At 43.7% G+C, this 19423-nt stretch overlaps 2 long non-coding RNA genes across 3 annotated transcripts; one reads left to right on the top strand and one right to left on the bottom strand.

Moving 5' to 3' along the window:
* Nucleotides 1-334: 334 nt before the first annotated feature.
* On the top strand, nt 335-14126 carry LOC127010464 (uncharacterized). 2 transcript variants are annotated; one of them, XR_007763215.1, is made up of 4 exons: nt 335-467; nt 1615-1760; nt 6752-6903; nt 9989-11095. It is a non-coding gene; the product is annotated as an uncharacterized LOC127010464 (long non-coding RNA). The 2 variants fall into 2 exon arrangements; XR_007763214.1 differs by lacking the exon at nt 9989-11095 and adding an exon at nt 13994-14126 and having other exon boundaries at nt 337-467.
* On the bottom strand, nt 7432-19073 carry LOC127010463 (uncharacterized). The gene is made up of 4 exons (XR_007763213.1): nt 18906-19073; nt 15321-15405; nt 14024-14131; nt 7432-7931 (listed from the first exon to the last, which is right to left on the bottom strand). It is a non-coding gene; the product is annotated as an uncharacterized LOC127010463 (long non-coding RNA).
* Nucleotides 19074-19423: the final 350 nt, after the last annotated feature.

Genomic DNA, 19423 nt, shown 5'->3' with positions numbered 1-19423 from the left:
CACAGAATACATCCCCTTAGTGGCCAAAGTTCTGTTTTTGTTTTTTTTCCAGTTTCTAGGACAATTATTAAGTTTCATTATAACTCTGGCCTTAAACTTTTGCTATATTGTGAAAAGTATCCTTATCAGATGAGTCTGATTTTATGGAGGTTTCACAACACTTGGAGGGAATTCACCTGACACGAGAACCAAGTAAACTCACACTCAATCCTAGACTTTATTTTCTTAGTTATTATTATTTTTTTCATTTCCTGTGGCAACGGTAAATTTTGTAGTGTCCCGAATTTATCAATCCTAAAAGTCGTATTGAAATGCTTGACAAATTAGAGCACGTCTTTAAACGAATATGTTGTGTTTCGATACAGTTTCGAAGCTTTTGTTGAGCGTTTCCTCGGGCGGTTAGTAGTCCAGTGTGCTGTGGGCCGCGATTCGGGTCAGGGGGTTGTGCAGCAGCGGCGACTGGCGAGGTTAGTGTTGCTAATTATTGGACGCTCAGGTGTTTTGATGACGTTCCATAAGGTGTTCAGCATATTGTACGAGTAAGCCTCACCACCACGGATTGTTTAGCCCGGCCGTGCAGCGTGCGCCTCAGAAATAGCACAAAAGTTCCTAACTGATCATTAATGAGTTGTGGCCAACGCATTGTACGTTAGCATCACCTGTGTCGTCTACAGGTAAACATGACTTTTTATTTTACGTAAAATATTTTCATAAACCATTAAATGTTGTCGATGAGCTATGTTGACACCTTACATACATCACCGATACAATTGCTGCCCTACATATATGCATTCATTAGGAATATTGACGTTCATAACAACCATAACGAGCATTGCTACAGCTAGAGTAGTTCTCCCAAAGGATGAACGCCACTACACCGTTTTCTACAATGGTTTAATGTAGCATTAGGCTTCACGCGGCGGTACTGATACAATGAGCTAATTTTATGGAGTAAGCACTCCTCATTGAATCCTCACTGGTACACCTGCGTTGAGCTACTAGGGCATCTATAAGGAAAATATTCGTATGAAGCAGCACTGGTTATTTGCTTTCTCCGTAACACGTGTGGTTATGTAATGCTGAAGTGCTACATGACTGTGTGAACGTTTCATTCGTTTATAGTTACTATTTTTGGCCTGTAGTTTGCCTCCTATCACCGTAAAAAAAGTACTAGCGCTGGTTGTAGCTTATAGAGGCGATAACTCGTGTAAATATATATACACAAATATAAATATAGACTTATAGATAAATAGATAGATGGTTGGACCAGACGCCAAGAGGACGGATCACGTAAGGTGGATCCGTGGGGGTAACCTGATGGAAATGCTAAGTCCTGTTTGAAAGTATGAAAGTGTGTGTATACTATTTGTGACGTAAGTATCCTCCTAAGAGAGAGAGGAGCTCCTGTGAATATATGAAGCTGAGGGAAAAAATACTCCTGGGGTTGGAAAATGAATGCCCTTCTTTGCGACTTGAAAGCTGGCATGTCTTGTTTGTTGTTGTAGGCGACTTTTCCTGTCCTATACCCTTAGTGCCTAAACCTTTGGGCTACATCGTGCCCTACAACCACTGCTTCTCTCTTTATAAGCTGGTGTTTTTTGTTGTTCTTTTCAGGGATGGTTTGTGCTGAGAAAAAGCTAAGGCGAAGTTTTTATCTACATCTCCTCTAAGAGATAACTTGAAGCCCCACCAACGAGTCTCGAGTGTTAGATGAGGTACCCTAGAAATTTTGGGCTCCACCAAGCGTGGAAGAACTTGAGGTAAGCTTTTCCTGTTAGAGTGATGGGTTTTTGCTATAACTTAGACTGAAAAAGAGAGGTGCGCCGCGTGTGGTAGAAAACTCCTATTTATTCTCCAGTTGATGACCAGCACTTGTGGAAGCAAAGGTAGTAGTTACTGTGGTTGTGTAGTAGTGTTGTCCGCCCTGGTGCCCGTAATCTTTGACTTTTTTTTAAGGGTCTGGTATGTATTGCTACAAAATTAGGTATTATTCTAGTGTTTGCCCATACTCACCCCTCGTAACCAAAATTGGCTAGGGGGCCATTGAGACTTAGGGGAATGCGGTGGCAAACATGAAATGCGGCGGAAGGCAGGGCAAGGCAGTGGGCAACAGAGGTAGGCAGGTGAAGGGCGCAGAGCAGGACGAGTGCTTCATCAAGCTTGAGGAGTAACCTTGCCTGGTGGTGTGACACTTATCGTTATGTTTATATGAATATGGTGGATATTTTTTTTCTTCAAAACTGGAGCATTTAAAAGCCTAATATTTTTTCCTGATCATATGCTTAAGGAAGTGAGTGCCCATTGTTGATATCTCTCGTTCCGAACGGCCATGGCGAACTAGTATTAATTGCGAGTGTTATTTATCGTTTATCTTATAAATGATAGTTTCTGAATTACTTTCTCCCTATATTCATTTGCTCCATTTATTATACAATATTTTTATATAATAGTTCCCTCCAAAAGTAGGACGTAATTGCTTTGTGATTAATTGATGATTATTAATGCCTCTTGAACTTCCAATAACGCCGACGACTGACCAGTAATGCTTGAACCACTTGTAGCAGTTGCCGTACTTAAGTAAAAGAATATCAGAGACTTTCTATGAGAGAGAGCGATGCCTGCAGGTGCGCGATGACACCTACGAGCGTTAGCAGGGATCAATGGACGTGTACTTGTTCCAGTGCTGCTCATTGGCTCTTACCTCTGTTGGTGGTATCAGGGCCGTAATTTCTGGGGGACCTAGGGGGACTATGGCCCCCCCCCCCCTCCTATGTTGTCTATGTTTCTACCTTTTGGACCAAAACCAAGGTCCAGTCGCTTTAAGGCTTACTGGATGACACAGTTCAGTCTTACAGTATGGCAGGGAGACATGGACACTGAATAGTGACTTGAAGAGGCGTGTTGATGCCTTTGGTAACAAGTGCCTTTGCAGGATCATGGGGGCATCGCTGGAACGACCGTGTCGAAGACGAACACAGCGCCTCCTTTCCAGCATTATTTTTTTTAATAGCAACAGACACAGAGAGCCATAGAAAACGAGAGTTTGGCCACCCTCATCACAGCCGCCATTTTGATACCTAAAGAGCCGCACTAAATTCAGATGATGCTGATATAATAGTGTTTTCTGAGCTCTAGGAGGTACGGTCAGGTTCTCCAAGAAGTACACAGAGAACACGCAAACGACACTATTGAATCAGCATCAATTTGATCTTTGGGTAACAACATGGCGCTCACAGTCTCCTATTCTCTGGCTCAGCGAACACTAGCATACTGAGGAGGTCACTCAAACACTGAACTCATTATTTCATTTTACTGGTCCGGTAGAAATGGAATGGGCAGTTGGGGAGAGACGTAAGGGGCAAGAGGTGGTATACAAATAAGGGGCAAATGAGACATTTCTACACTTTTATGAAAACAACTCCATTACATTATACGTGGTAATGTCCATCAGCTGAGGTCCGTGAGTAGCCTGGAGAATAAACGCCGCAATCTTCAAACACGGTGCTGGTGTTCATAGTTGTTTGGCTGTTTGGCTTTTTTACTTCCATTTTGAGGACGGAGTTGGAAGTGTTGGATTTCCATACTCAGTCGACATTGCAAACACAGTCATAAAAGTGAAACAAAAATCAACAAAGCCAACTAATCACGCCTTGAAAAACGGGCCAGAAAAGCCCCGCCCTATAGTACATATTTCTATTTGAAACTGGCCGGTGGGGTGTAAGCCTATGCGGGTCAGCCCCGCCCCACATCTCTGGCACACACTCAAGACTCTCACTCTCATGTCAGCTATTTAGTACCTTTAAATGAATTTAAATAGATAATTGATTATATAGTGTTAAGATTGTTTTGTTTTTAGGATAATAACAAAGATTTTGTATAAATGCCACGACACTTGACAATGTTATATTCCAACGTCAAGTGTCGTGGTACTTATAGTAAATCTTTGTTATTATCCTAAAAACAAAACAATCTTAACACTATATGACCTTATTGGATTATCCAATTATTTATTTAAATTCATTTAAAGGTACTAAATAGCTGACATGAGAGTGAGAGTTTTGAGAGTGTGTGGCAGAGATGTGGCGCGGGGCTGACCCGCATAGGCTTACACCCCACCGGCCAGTTTCAAATGGAAATATGTACTATAGGTTCGCTGTGTCGGCGCGCCGTTCCGAAGCACCAACACGCACGGCCCTGGCACATGACATCATCAAGAGATGAAAATATGTAATTTTGATTTACATAGATATACATAAAAATTCAGACCATACAGACCCTATGGTCCAGACTAGGTGGCCTGTCCTTAAACCTAAGCGATTTCATATTAAAATCAGATGGCTCCAAAACTTTGCATTTCTACTTTACTTATTATTATGTAGAAGATGTCGGTCGAGCTTGTATTTTATGGAGGCAATCGTGTTGCACTAGACCACTGAAGGTGGGAGCTTATTCCATTCTCGCACTACAACGTTGGTGAAGAAAAATTTGGTGCAGTCTGAATTTCTTTGTTTACACTTAAGTTTTGTGCCATTATTTCTCGTTCGCAAAGTGTCATCGATTATAAACAATTTTGAATTGTCCACATTCGTAAAGCCATTAAGTATTTTAAAACTTTCGACAACAACAATCTCTCTCTCTCTCTCTCTCTCTCTCTCTCTCTCTCTCTCTCTCTCTCTCTCTCTCTCTCTCTCTCTCTCTCTCTCTCTCTCTCTCTCTCTCTCTCTCTCTCTCTCTCTCTCTCTCTCTCTCTCTCGTAAGCATAACTACGTCACAGCTATGCCACGCTAGCCTCGCAACGCGATCCCTTGGAGGAATAATACGCACGATCCACCATATTAATATATTTTGGTCCTTCACTCTTATGAATGTTTAGATTATCCACTTATTGTTAGTGAAACATGATGAATAAATTAGGGCAAGGCCTGAAACATGCTGTGCCAGTTTATCATCCTTACCTGTCGCTTTGTTAAAAGTTGTTCCAGAGAAACGATATAACCTCAGAAACCCAAAGTAAATAGTTTGTTTCACTTGATTATACTGTTTAATTTTTGTGCCCTAATTACAAAAATATATTCTTTTCTATTAGTAATTAAAGAAAAATATGAACGGTGTAGTAATTTAAGTGGATTACATGGGTTGTTAGGGCGACTTTGGCCAACATGAGCCCTGGGACGCAGCATGGCCAAATCATTATCACGGCAACCACTTAAAATGATTTTTCTCACTCCACCAGCGGGGTGTGGATGACCACCAGGCCCTTCAAGAGTCTACCGGTGCCATGGGCGGCACAAGTAAATAAGCACGTTAAAAGAAAATCAGAACTCACAGCAAGTTTGATAAATTCAGGTTTAAGGAGACCGGTAAAAACTGGTTCAAGAATTGTGTAGTTGATTAGTGAAACAAATCAAACATATTTAGTTGATGCAAAAGCGATTGATTTTTCAAATGGAGGTTAGATTTTTTAATGGGAAGGAGAGTTAATTGCTGAATACTGTTCTGAGTGTAGGTAGGAACAACCCCTCACATAACTATTGCTTAAATGACACTCCCAAAAGCAGGTCTGGATGCGAGAGGGACTTAGGGGTCTTAGTGAGCTCTGATCTCCGTCCAAGGGCACAATGCATTCAAGCTAGAAATCGAGCAAACAGGGTACTGCGTTTCATTTCAAGGAGCGTAAGCAACAGAAGCGCCTTAATCTTTCTCGGCTATATTTAGCATTAGTTAGACCTCATCTTGATTATGCGGTTCAGTTCTGATCACCTTAATTACCATAGAATGGATATCAAAATGTTAGAATATGTGCAGAGGAGGATGACTAAGATGATTCAAGGGTTAAGAAACTTGCCATACGAGGAAAGACTCAAACAGTTAAACTTGCAATCTCTAGAAAGGCGAGGAGACATGATCGAGGTTTATAAATGGATGAAGGGCTTTAATAAGGGAGATATTCATAAGGTTCTGTTGGTAAGAGAACCGGGTAGGACACGTAGTAATGGGTTTAAACTGGATAAATTCAGATTCAACAGGGACATAGGCAAAAATTGGTTTACTAACAGAGTGGTAGATGAGTGGAACAGGCTGAACAGTCGTGTGGTGAGTGCCAATACAATTGTCACATTCAAAAATAGATTAGATAAATTCATGGACAGTGATATTAGGTGGGGTTAGATACACGGGAGCTCAGGTTCAAAGGAGCTGCCTTGTACAGGCCCACCGGCCTCTTGCAGACTCCTACGTTATGTTCTTTAGGATTACCATGTGTAGGGCGTCTGGCCTTTCGTAGCCAGTCTCTTTATTGCACTCTTCCCAATATTTCATTTAAAAATCTTGCCTCGCATCTTGCCTTGCGTCTGTTCTTCGATTCAGGGTGTTTCATGATTATCTGTTTTATGACAAATGATAATAGTTCATGCTGTTTATGGCCATCTGACTATTGCAGTAGTGAAAGACTGAAAGTGCACGTCATGATCCAGCTAATATTGGAAGGGCAAGTTTGTTCTGGGGAAAGTCAAAATGAAGAGTGTTAATACGGGGAAATTTTGCATCAAGGCGAATGAGCCTGTACACACTCTACGGGAATAACATGCTGTGGTTCGGATGTTGCATCAAAAAGCAAATAGGTAGGCTACTATTCGTCTCTAAAATCTGACTTCCACTAATCATTATCACTGTAGAATATAGTGTAGATATAACTTACTATGTGTTGATCTCAGTAAAAGGCCTATTTGCTAAGTATTCATTTATACTTAAGAGAGAGACTGCCGAGTAAAGAGGCTGCTACACGGAGTACTGGAGTCTGGCGGTGTGACCTCGATGAAACTTGCCACCGCCTTCACCTCAACGCCAGAAGAGGGGAAGTGCATTGACTGACCCAACACCAGTATCTGTGATCAGTCTTTAATAGTAAGTAAAATTGTAATGGCAGTAATAGCGTGACGGGATCTGTCTTGTAGCAACCTCGCCCTGTGTGTGGAGGGAAGACTAGTTATGGAGAGATTACCAGTTATGTGGATCTTACAGCAGCGTTTACACCAAAGGATTAGGATCTCAAAGAGCCCTGACTATGACTTGCCATTCAAGGAGATAATTGGTCTGGACCACCACAAATGGCTGCCTGTTTTACTCTCCTGGTGTGAATGGTTTGTAGCAGAGTCCATACATAATAATATCCTCAAGAATGGAGAATCATCAAGCCAATATGCTCACAGTCACCTATTGCGTGTCTTATATCTACTAGTGTCATGATAGATAAATACTCCACCTCTGGTCTATGTCTAGTGAGTATAATTCATATATTCATACTAAACTGGATTCATAATTGCTTGGATGCAGATGCTTCACACAATGTAGGCACTACAGTCTCCCTTTCAGGCAAGGTGGGCACACATAGGGGCGTCGCAGAAATTTTTTCAAGGACAGAGAGCCAGAATGTTTTATGTCTTATACTTTTATGCAACAAATTTTGTATCTTCATTAGTTAAGCACAAGGCAATGGCACTTATTGCTACCCATAACTGTAGCACCAAATGTCCTCCTCGGGTTTGGAAAATATAATGTGCAAACAAGTGTGAACGGGAACTGAACAGATTTCCAAGGGGGAGCACCTGCTCACCCTTGCCCCCCCCCCTCTAGACCCCTATGGGCACAAGACATGAAAGAGGAATGGTTTTGCACACGACAGCCATAGTATTAAACATATTGGTGTATAGTAAAGGCAGTCTTTCTAAACTGTGTTTATTGCAGTAATAGACTAAAGTTGTACATGTGATCAAGGCATGCCAGGACGCTGCTCTTCGCCGCTGTTGCAGCACCCAACAAGCACAGCAGCTCCACCATCCTCCAGCTGAAGACTTCTTTACTTGCTGTCATGTTTGTTGAAGGAGAAGCTGATAGGTTGGAAGTTAGATAGGCATTTCTTCAATTATTCATTTCTGAAATAAGATTAAGGGATCATATAAAATTATTCTTCAAAGTGAGCTTACTCTATATAGTATCATTGGGTTTATGGAATGTTTGGATGCATGAAAAGTGTGGAGAATTTATTTGCAAGTCCATCAGAACATCATCTAGATCTAGCATAATAAAAAAAATGAGTAAACATGCAGGAATTTGGCAGCAAGTGACAATTATGGAAAAGGTTTCTTCAGTGGTTTTGGCTATTTTATAATAATCAAATCACCTTATCTTGTTCAGACAGTAATTGACAAATTTTGAGCATTTATTTATACATTCGCATGCTTGAACAGGTCTAAAGTTTACACCGGGACCAAGGGTGTCAGGAGGGGCAATTGTCTCCACATGAAATCCCATTCACACTCATTTGCAAATTAAAACAGACAATATTCTTCATAACCTCAGGAGGACACCTGGTGCTGCAGTTATTGGCAGCTTATTGAAAAACTGTGTGTGCCATTGTAGCACCTCCAAAATCCTGTCAGCCACATTTATTATTATCTCTTATATTATATTCACTTGATTATACTAAGTACTATTCCATCAAGTATAGATAGGTTAATGATTAATCAGCAACAGTTTCTCCCCAGTAAGCAATCTTACACGTAACAGGAGCACATATGTGGTTATCTTCACTTCCACAAAACCAGTCATTATGCTTTTCATGCAGTCTTCCCCCTTCCCCCCTTATTCTCATAACTATCAATCGGGGAAAAATCTTGGGTTGTTTGGGGCCTCGCTTGAGTTATAGGCATGAGAAAGAGAAGAAATAAGGGAGGAGGAGAAAGGGAGACAAGTGCACAAAAAGCATATTGATTGGTTTGTGGATGTGAAGGTTAGCATGTGTCCTGTTATGTTACATGTGAGATTGCTTACTGAGGAGAACTGCTTGTTGTTTAACCCATCTTACCCTGATGGAGGAGTAACTTGGTAATCCAGTGAATGCGATACATAAATTTGTCTGGTAGGACGGGCACCACACCATTGCCTTGTGGTTCACAAAGGTCAATATGAAATTGTGTGAATATACATATAGGACCAAAAACATTGAAATTATTGAAATACTGAATTAATTATTATTTGGCGACACAAAAGCTCTGTGATTAAAGTTTTTGATATGATGTCAATCATTTTAGTATATTTTTTTAGTAATTGCCTCCATGGTGCAGTGGTTGGCATGCCTGGCTACGAGTCCATGAGCCCAGGTAGTCAGCATGCAGCTCACCCAGCTGTTCATCTTTATTTTTGGACTGGTCGATAAATGGATACCTGGGGAAACCTGGGTAAAGTAAACTGAGGTATCCCATATGACACACTGGGTCTGTGTCCCAGGGTAATGGGTTCTTAACCCGGTAGCAGCAACGGGCCAAATTTGTGCCATGAAATAACCCCCAAAAAATAGATGATACATAATCTGATCACAAATGCTTTGATATGTATTATGAAATGGTTTGTGTGAGTGATGATTTTTTCTCATTTTTCTCGCTTTGAGGGACCGTTAAGAAATATGATCCCCACTGCTACCGTGTTAAATGCATGCTCCAGGGCCAATGTGATGGAGATGAGCACCACCACCACATGCGGCTGTAACATACACCCCCAACTTTACTTTACTTTTATAGTGCAAATTGTGCTTCTATTCAGCACAATCTTTACTATAGTAGAGTTTTATTTCATTGGTGAATGCTTAACTTGCAAATAAATTCCATTTAAAGGCTTTTAGTCTGTAAAAGAAATTAATGGATACTAATTAATCTTATGAGGATTCATCACCAACAAAAGATATTATATCAAGTGAGCAACATCTATTTTAAACTATCAAACTTCCAGAATGCCATTCTTTCATCAACTCTGACATCCAATTATTTATTACTGCAGTAAGGTAAAGATGGAGGCATACACTATAGCTGAGCTTTGCCTCAGTGTTCATATCCATTGCATTGGCCCTTGGGCTTCTGGTAATTGAGAACCCATCAATTTCCCTGGGACACTGTCCCAGAGTGACAGGCAAGTTACCACAGTTTACCTTCCCCAGGTTTCCCTAGGTACCCATTTACCCACCAGCTCAAAAGGGAGAATGAACAGCTGGGTGAGCTGCATGTCAACTGCCCAAGCCAGGGATTTATACCCAGACCCACGATTCATAGTGAGGCATGCCAACCAATCCACCATGGAGGCACTTTACAGCAGTGGGAATCTGAAAATCCACAAAATCCAGTTTGGTAATGTAACAAATGAATGTTGTGTTCACTGCTTATAATGTAACAAACGAATGTTGTGTTCACTGCTTAAGTATCAGTAATAAATTGACAGTTGAGAAAAAAGTGATTACAGTGCATCATCAGATTGTACTGAATAAATGCATGATTTGCAAACATTTAGCATTATGAACTTTATTATAATAGAGATATTGATGTGTGATGGTGACTATAGAATTTGATATATTTGTAATTCACTTTATGGCTGAGCAGTCTGGGCTCACACCTGTTATGCTTGCAGCCTTAGTCAATTTCAATAAGTCGTTTGATTCAGTGCATCACAAGGCACTCCGAAATATCTTGCGACTCCGCAGGAAGGACTATATTAGTTTGCTGACTGGCCTACATTCTGGGACAGAGTGCTGTGAAATGTGGGGGAAGCTTGTCCAGCTTCTTTCCCATGATGCAGGAGCAAGACGGGGCTCAGTCCTTGCCTCGTCGCTTTTCAACACTTGTAGGGACTGGATACTTGGCAGAGTTGTGGACCAGATTCAGTGTAGAGCATCTGTTGGCAATACCAGGGTCTCTGACCTTGTTTTTGCTGATGATGCAGTAATCCTGGAGTAGTCGCTGAACGTTCTGGTGATGGCTCTTGAGGCACTGCACAAGGAGGCGAAGCCCTTGGGCTTCAGGAAAAAGCTCTTGAGGCACTGCACAAGGAGGCGAAGCCCTTGGAACTTCAGGTTTCCTGGGCCAAGACCAAGGTACAGTTGTTTGGAGGCTCATTAGATGAAACTGTACAGTTTGTTCATGCGAGTGCCAAGGACAGTGAGATCTTAGAAAATATCACATACTTTGGTATCATAGTTCATACTGGCGAGTCTCTTCAGAAAGTCTTACTCTTTTGTTTCTTTTTTAGGAGCAGCGGGCTTTTTTTTTATTGTAGTTTTCTTTTTTTGTGTGCCCTTGAGCTGCCTCCTTTGTTGTAAAAAAAAAAAAAATGATTGTCTTGGCTTGCATTGCTATGGATTCGCTCAGCAAGAGTTTATAGCATTGTTGATACCTGTATAGAGGGATGAAGATCTGGATCTTCAAGTTGCTTGTGCTCCATGTCTTATTCTTTGGCTGGGGGACATAGACACTTAATAGGGACTTGGAGAGGTGGATTGATGCCTTGTAATAAGCATCTCTGCATTATCATGGGTTATTGTTGGAATGACTTTGTATCAAACGGGCAACTTCTACATGAGACTTGTATCAAACAGGCAACTTTTCCATGAAACTGATATGACATATTATATCATAGTCCATCAACGCCAACTCCAGCTATACAGGCATGTGGCACGCTACCCAGAAGCTGACCTTACTCATTGGATTGTTTCTGTGATAGACAATCTTAAGTGGAAGAGGCCAAGGGGACCCCGACAGAGTTTGTGGCTTGAGCAACTCGGCAGATCCTCCTAGGAGGTTCTTAAGATGAGAAGGGGGCCTGCGTGGAGACTAGCCTGGAGGAAACCCTGGGCTTGGCATTGTAGGGTGGGCAAGGCAACATGGCCCCCGGTGTATGCCCCCATTAATTGATTGAATCACTGTTTTTGTACATGATTTTGATGTTCAGGTGTAAACTTCACATCAGGTTTGGATAAATTGTGAAGACTTTAATGTTTCAAAACTTGCAAAAATTATGTACAGAGAGCTTATTAAATTTGATGTTTGTAAAATAGATTTTCATCATGACTTTCTACTTACTGCCAGTTTTCCAGATGTCTATCCTTCATTTTATGTTATGCTAGACTAGTGTACTAATGGACTTTTGAGAAATTCTTTGAACTTTGCAGGCAGGCAAACAACCCCAGACTGCCAAATTTGATTAATAAGATTAAGGAACCCTCCTTCACTCGTACTGGCTCTCCTTTTATTAATTAATTCAATACATCTAATTGAAATTTGTCACTAATATTGAAGAACACCTGAGTAAAGTAAACTTTTTTTTAAATCAGTTAGGACCAGCTTTTTTATAACCAGCACAAACTATTTAGTTCATTATTATGTATTCTGCACCATCAACGATGCATTGAAGGAAGTTTTTACTACTTGTTAGACATTTCTGCATCACCAGGGAGGCAGTGACTGAGTGGTGGGCTTGGTGATCCCGAGGACCTAGGTTCAAGTACCACCTAAGCATGCTGACAATTTTCAACCATCGCCTAGTGGCAGAAGATTACCCACATGCTGCCCAGACCTTCAGTCAACCCTATCTTCAGTGACTTCATTCAAATGAGGCACAAGGGGGGGCAATATTGGCCAAGCAGCCACTAAAGATAAAATTTGCCTGCACCACTAATAGGGTGGAGATGGAGTCGACCAAGAGACCCCTCAAGAAAGGCTACCAGTACCATAGGCAACACTTAATAAAAAAAAAAGGGACGTGACTATGTACACGGAATTGAGACACTCCTCCAGCAGAAGCTAAGCATGAAGAGGGATAGTTAATTGTCATCTTTCATGTAATAATCAGTTATATAATATTAGTAAACTTGCTTAAAAACTAACAGTGAGCGTACACCAGGTAGTGCATCGCTTCACTCGCCACCCATGCTCCAAACAGTCCAACCAAGCAAGCTCTCACGCAGTTGCCCTATCCATCTCAAGTCCTTCTTGGCAGGATTGATCAACTTTCCCCAGCCATAAGTTACATGGGTGTCCCCTGGTTTCCTCGCACAAAAACAACCCTATGAGCAAAATCAACATCTGAGAGGTGTGCCACGTGCCCATATAGCTGGAGTTGATGTTCACAGACTAGTCTGGTAACATCCCTCGATTCATTTTCATCATGTAGTCACTGGTCTGACACGGTCATTCAAGATATATCCTGTGATCCGCAAAAGCAATTAGTAATAAAGGCATCAACATGCCTCTCCAAGTCACAGTTTAGTCTCCAGGTCTCATAGCCATACAGTAAGAAAGGGAGCACAAGTGACAATGTCAAAGATTCATATCTTTGTCCACCTTTTACGTCTTGGCCTATTGCGCCGGTAGGCTTCTTCCCCTTGGATCCTGATGGTTGGTCCAAGGTTTCTTCCCAGTGGGGCCTGAAGGTCGGCCCAGCCCATTCTGGTGCAGGAGTGTGTTTATAGTGGCGCCATCTTGCATTGGCTTATGCTGCCCTCCCGGAGCTCATCTTTAATCCTAGAATCTAGAGTCCGGGTTGATAAGTGGTCTTCTGGACAGCATGTGGGTAATTTTAAGCCACTCGGCATAGACATCAACTATCCTATTTACTCATGATGAGCGATTCCATCACATCATGGGCCAGGCTAATCCAGTGAGCGACTTCTTGGTAAAACTCACCATTGTTAATCACTACACTACCAAAGAATGTGAAACATTTGGTGACTTCAACAGCCTCACCACATGCATGACGAGACTGAACTGAGTCACCCAGCAAGTCTCACATTGATTGGAACTTGGTTTTGGCCAAGGAGACCTTCAGTCCCAGAGACTTTGCCTCCTCATGCAGCACTTCGAGAGCTAAAAGAAAGTTGTTTTTATATATTGCTGATCCTACTGAAGAAACATTGCCATTATAAAACTAATAGATGTGTATATTTGTCATCAGTAGAGGCACTGGCAGCCTCTCACAGTCTAATACATCTTCAGATTCACAAGGCAGGTGTGAGGTTTTTAGGAGGATTGTGAGGCTTTGAGAGCATCAGTCCACTGTATTCAGTAATATATACTTGACATATTACCTATTTAGGTATTTTATGTAATGGTTAGGGCTGGTCCTCCTAGCTTCTGTTTTTAATCCTGGTGTCTGTTCAATGCACACACATCCTCAGAACATCAAACCTGGACGTGTAAGTCCTCACCTTTATGGGAAGCCTCTTGGGGCCAACAACCCTTTGGTGCCGAGGCTGCAGCTGCATAGTGCAGGTCTGGCTGGTTTGATGAGCTTGCTGTTCATCCATCCATGTTAACTGAAATAGTTTTTAAGTGTAATTTTAACCAGCAGTCTTTGGTGGCAATATACAAATTACAAATGAAATCATAATGCTCAAATTACATGCTCCCTTCCTTTCTTGACATCAGGTCAAAGAGAATCAGGATGTCTTTATGTGCTTTATGAATTACATCTACTGTGCATTGGCTACATCCACCTCATTTATCTTTGTAGGTGGAGTATGTGGCATTGAACAGTAAAAAAAAAAAAGCTACTGTTTTAAGTTGGTAAAAGCTGACCTCTTATGTGAGGAAAGTGCTTGTAATATGGGAGTTTGTCCAATCAAAATTAAAAGTTTGCTTGAAATTAGCATGTAACTGTAGATACTAGATCAGTGAAACTTGGCAACAGAGTAATAGAACTTAAGTTTGAGAAGAACCATTTTGTCCTAGATTGTAAAAGAGAAAAGGTCTGTGTGTGTCATTTGAAAAAGTTTATGAAGAACCATTTTGTCCTGGATTGTAAAAAAGAGAAAAGTTCCATGTGTTTCCTTTAAAAAGTCTAACCTATCTTCAACTCACTCCTATCCACTGAGAGAAGGGGGAAGGGAAAAGAATAGGAGGGGCAGGAGAGGGAGTGGAAAGGAGGGAAGGGAGAGAGGGAGGGGCGAGTGAATATGAGAAGGGAGGAAGTTATAAGCAAGGCACCGGATTAAGGGACTGGAAGAGCATGGCTAATATAGGAACCATAGACGGACTGAGAAGAGGCTAGGAACTAATATTAAACGAGTTGCACCGAGAGACAACCTGAGGGGGAAAGAAAGAACGAAAAGAAAAAAAAATCTTAGGAGAAGGAGGATGCCAATGGAATGATGAATAAAAGATTTGAAAGGTAAGAAAAGGTGGTTTACTGTTTGAGACTTACTGATGAAAGTTTAAATATATCACGAAGAGAGTATCAAAGAATCAAGACACCTCTCCCCCCGAAATTGACCTATTGGCCACTTTACTGAACTTTTTAATTTATTTATATGGGAATTTATTTATATGGGCAGTGTTTAACGGGCTTTTTTTTTTTTCCCTTTTTGCCCTCGAGCTGCTTCCTTTGCTTAAAAAAAAAGAAAAAAAGGATACAGCACTGCGAGCTCAGACATATTACAATATTCAACAATGGTGAAATAAGTCTACAGATAATAAAAAAGATTGTTATATAGGTACATCACCCACTCAGGTCAGTCCAAGAATTCATGTCCTCAGTCCTCTTTCTCGCTGTCTGAACACCAAAAGGCTCCACCCCAGACAGACCCATTATCTGTTGAGAAAATAATGACACTTTGTACTATTTTTTCCCTAACATACATAACATGGCAGAATTCAATAAAAAAAAAAATGTGTTGAGGTTAAGAATTTCCTTCCAGTTAAAGGATCTGTTGAATGGGAGGCGATGCAGGTGATAGTACACAAGGGTAGGCCTACGCATGTTTAGTCGAAATAGCTCAATCTACCGACTCGCTACTAACAGGGATGACTACTGTTTTTTCGTTATCCATCTGTCCGTCCGTCTGTCTGTCTGTCTGTCTTTCTGCTCGTATATAATTAAAATACCTCAAAATCGAAACAACGATACACATGTGAATATATATATAGCTAAATGTTTCAAATTGGTTGATTTTAGGGACACTTGATATAAGCCGAGTGAATGACGGTGGATAAATCGTCATAACTGAGAGACAATGAATATATGGAAAAAAATAAAACACTGTAAAATAAAAAACCGCTCTGGCCACCGTCACCCCCGCCATGACACCCCACCCCCTGCTGCCACAACCCCCCTCCCCCTCCCCCCCCGCACCACCCGTCACCCCCACCATGACACCCTGCCCCCTGCTGCCACAACCCCCCTCCCCCTCCCCCCCCCCGCACCACCCGTCACCCCCACCATGACACCCCGCCCCCTGCTGCCACAACCCCCCTCCCCCTCCCCCCCGCACCACCCGTCACCCCCACCATGACACCCTGCCCCCTGCCACAACCCCTCTCCCCCAGCACCACCCGTCACCCCACCATGACACCCTGCCCTGCTGCCACAACCCCCTCCCCTCCCCCTGCACCACCTGTCACCCCACCATGACACCCTGCCCCTGCTGCCACAACCCCTCCCCTCCCCCCCGCACCACCCGTCACCTCCACCATGACACCCCGCCCCCTGCTACCACATCCCCCCTCCCCCTCCCCCCCCTGCACCACCCTTACCCCCACCACGACACCCTGCCCCTGCTACCACTGTCACCTCCCCCTCCCCCCTGCACCACCCTCACACCCACCATGACACCCTGCCCCCAGCTACCACTATCACCCCCCCTCACCCCCTGCACCACCTGTCACACCCACCATGACACCCTGCCCCTGCTACCACATCACCCTCCCCCCTCCCCTGCACCACCTGTCACACCCACCATGACACCCTGCCCCAGCTACCACTATCACCCTCCCCCTCCCCCCTGCACACCCACCATGAAATCCTGCCCCCTGCTACCACTATCCCCCTCCCCCCTCCCCCTGTCACACCCACCATGACACCCTGCCCCTGCTACCACTGTCACCCTCCCCTCCCCTGCACCACCCTTCACACCCACCATGATATCCTGCCCCCTGCTACCACTATCACCCTCCCCCTCCCCCCCCTGCACCACCCGTCACCCCCACCATGATATCCTGCCCCCAGCTACCACTATCCCCTCCCCCTCCCCCTGCACCACCTGTCACACCCCCCATGAAACCCTGCCCCCAGCAACCACTATCACCCTCCCCTCCCCCTGCACCACCCGTCACACCCACCATGACACCCTGCCCCAGCTACCACTATCACCTCCCCTCCCCCCTGCACCACCCATCACACCCACCATGATATCCTGCCCCAGCTACCACTATCACCTCCCCTCCCCCCTGCACCACCCGTCACCCCACCATGATATCCTGCCCCCAGCTACCACTGTCACCCTCCCCCCTCCCCCCCCTGCACCACCCGTCACACCCACCATGACACCCTGCCCCCTACTACCACTATCACCCTCCCCTCCCCCTGCACCACCTGTCACCCCCACCATGACACCTGCCCCTGCTACCACTGTCACCCTCCTCCCCCCTGCACCACCGTCACACCCACCATGACACCCTGCCCCTACTACCACTATCACCCTCCCCTCCCCCTGCACCACCTGTCACACCCACCATGACACCCTGCCCCAGCTACCACTGTCACCCTCCCCCTCCCCTGCACCACCCGTCACACCCACCATGACAGCCTGCCCCCTGCTACCACTGTCACCCTCCCCCTCCCCTGCACCCGTCACACCCACCATGACACCCTGCCCCCTGCTATCACCCCCTCCCCCTGCACCACCGTCACACCCACCATGACATCCTGCCCCCTGCTACCATCACCTCCCCCCCTGCACCACCCGTCACACCCACCATGACACCCAACTCAATGTTAAAATGTTTTTCGTTCAGAATAACCGTCTTCTGTATAAACTTTTTTTGAGTGAGATTTTGTTGGTACCGATGAGATAATGAGTGAGGTGGGTCGTCTGGAAAATTGTAGAGTTGACGATAAGCGATTGGCAATGTGATTCATAAGTATACTTAAAACTGACAAGATGAAATCACCAAGCTACTTTTTTTTTTTCTTATTTAGCATAATGTCGACAAGAAACTGAGCAAGATTTTACGGTAAGCACGACCCGTTGAAATCATAAAAGAAAAAATAAAGAAATTTAGTTTAGGTTACCCGTCATTCGGGAGTAATAGTTATACAGCTGCGCAAAACAAAACGAACATTGTTGGCAAATAAAGCTTTCAGAATAGGGCTATAATGTTTGTCTGAAATTCAATAAAGAAACTCAATTTGAACTCTTGCTGAAGCTAGGTTCACACCCTTAATTTGTTTGGTAAGAAGGATAATTTAGTTGAGCAGGGCCGCCGTGACAAGAGGACGGTTTGAGACGCTGAAGCATAGACAGGTTACGGAGCAAGTGCTCGCATGGAAATAAGTATATACAATACGGCCAGGGGAAGTCGAGAGTGTCACCTCTCATGTATATCTCATCAAACTGACATATAAAATAATTAAAATCGAAGAGAATCTTTCTCTTTTTAGGCGGAGAAATTCCCGGAATCTGAATTATATCCTGTAGATTACTAGCACTTTCTGCCCTAGTGAGTTATCTTCCCACCTGAAACCAGTCGGTTTCCACCAACAGATGCCAAGTCCTGCCCCGCCCAGCCCCGTCCCTTCCTTCCTGTCTGACGTGTAGCCGAGGAATACTGGGTTGTGAGTGTTGGGAAGGGCGATGGGCTAGGTAATGGACGAGGCAAGCACTTCTATCGTCAGGAGTCAAGATGGCAAGATCACCAGTATAACTTCCAACTCCAATCCACCCTTCTCATAACTATCATAGCCACAACTTTTTCGCACTATTGCACACTACACCTTCATCCCACCTTTTCCATCAACCACCGCCACAGTCACCACGGACACACGATCCCCTACGCAATCCACTTCACCTTAAGCCACACATCACCTCAGTCACTACCTCCACCACCGCCATGCAGTACCTTAAAAAAAAACAAAAAACTACCACATACCCGTACCTTATCACGTCTAAAGCCTTCCAAAGTCAGTGATCTTGAAAATTTTGCCTCATATTTAATTGAAACATCAAACAACCTCAGAACACAGCAAAGGGACTGCCCTACGCAGCCCAAGTTCGTGGTAGCGAGTGAGTATGGGGACTACCTGCTGGTGCATACCTTGAGTTTATTGTTTTCGATGGCAGAAACTTCCTTGTCGCGAAAACAACAGCTGCAGCTCTTCCTTGTCCGTCTCTTGGTGTCACCGGGTTGTCGCTGCTCACTGTTGGTGCTTAAGAGCTTCCCTGTTTTACGCTAAACTGTGTCTCACTCAACGCCTCCACCACCACTCCTCGTCCTCCCGCCATATTGGGTTTACTTGATTCGATTGGTGATTCAAGGTTCCGGTTCATATATTATATCAGTCATGATTTACACATTGTTCTGTGTTCACGGAAACCATGTAATAATAGTAATTACATAGTGACATAGACACCCCATTTATTGCATAATTTGTATTAGCCAACGGAAGAGTGGTCGGTTGAGAGTACAAGGCAATTCCCATTTAGGTTGCCAAGAACTTCTAACCATTAAACTTTTGGTCCACCACGGAATGTAGTATATTCATGACAATTTATACAATAACGCCACACATGGCTTGAAGTCTCTGGGAGCTGGGTTTAGACCTTGCAGAGTCA

Source organism: Eriocheir sinensis, chromosome 43, assembly GCF_024679095.1.
Source record: "Eriocheir sinensis breed Jianghai 21 chromosome 43, ASM2467909v1, whole genome shotgun sequence".
Classification (NCBI taxonomy): domain Eukaryota; kingdom Metazoa; phylum Arthropoda; class Malacostraca; order Decapoda; family Varunidae; genus Eriocheir; species Eriocheir sinensis.
The sequence above is the reverse complement of the archived record's forward strand: the minus strand, read 5'-3'. Positions and strand labels throughout refer to the sequence as shown.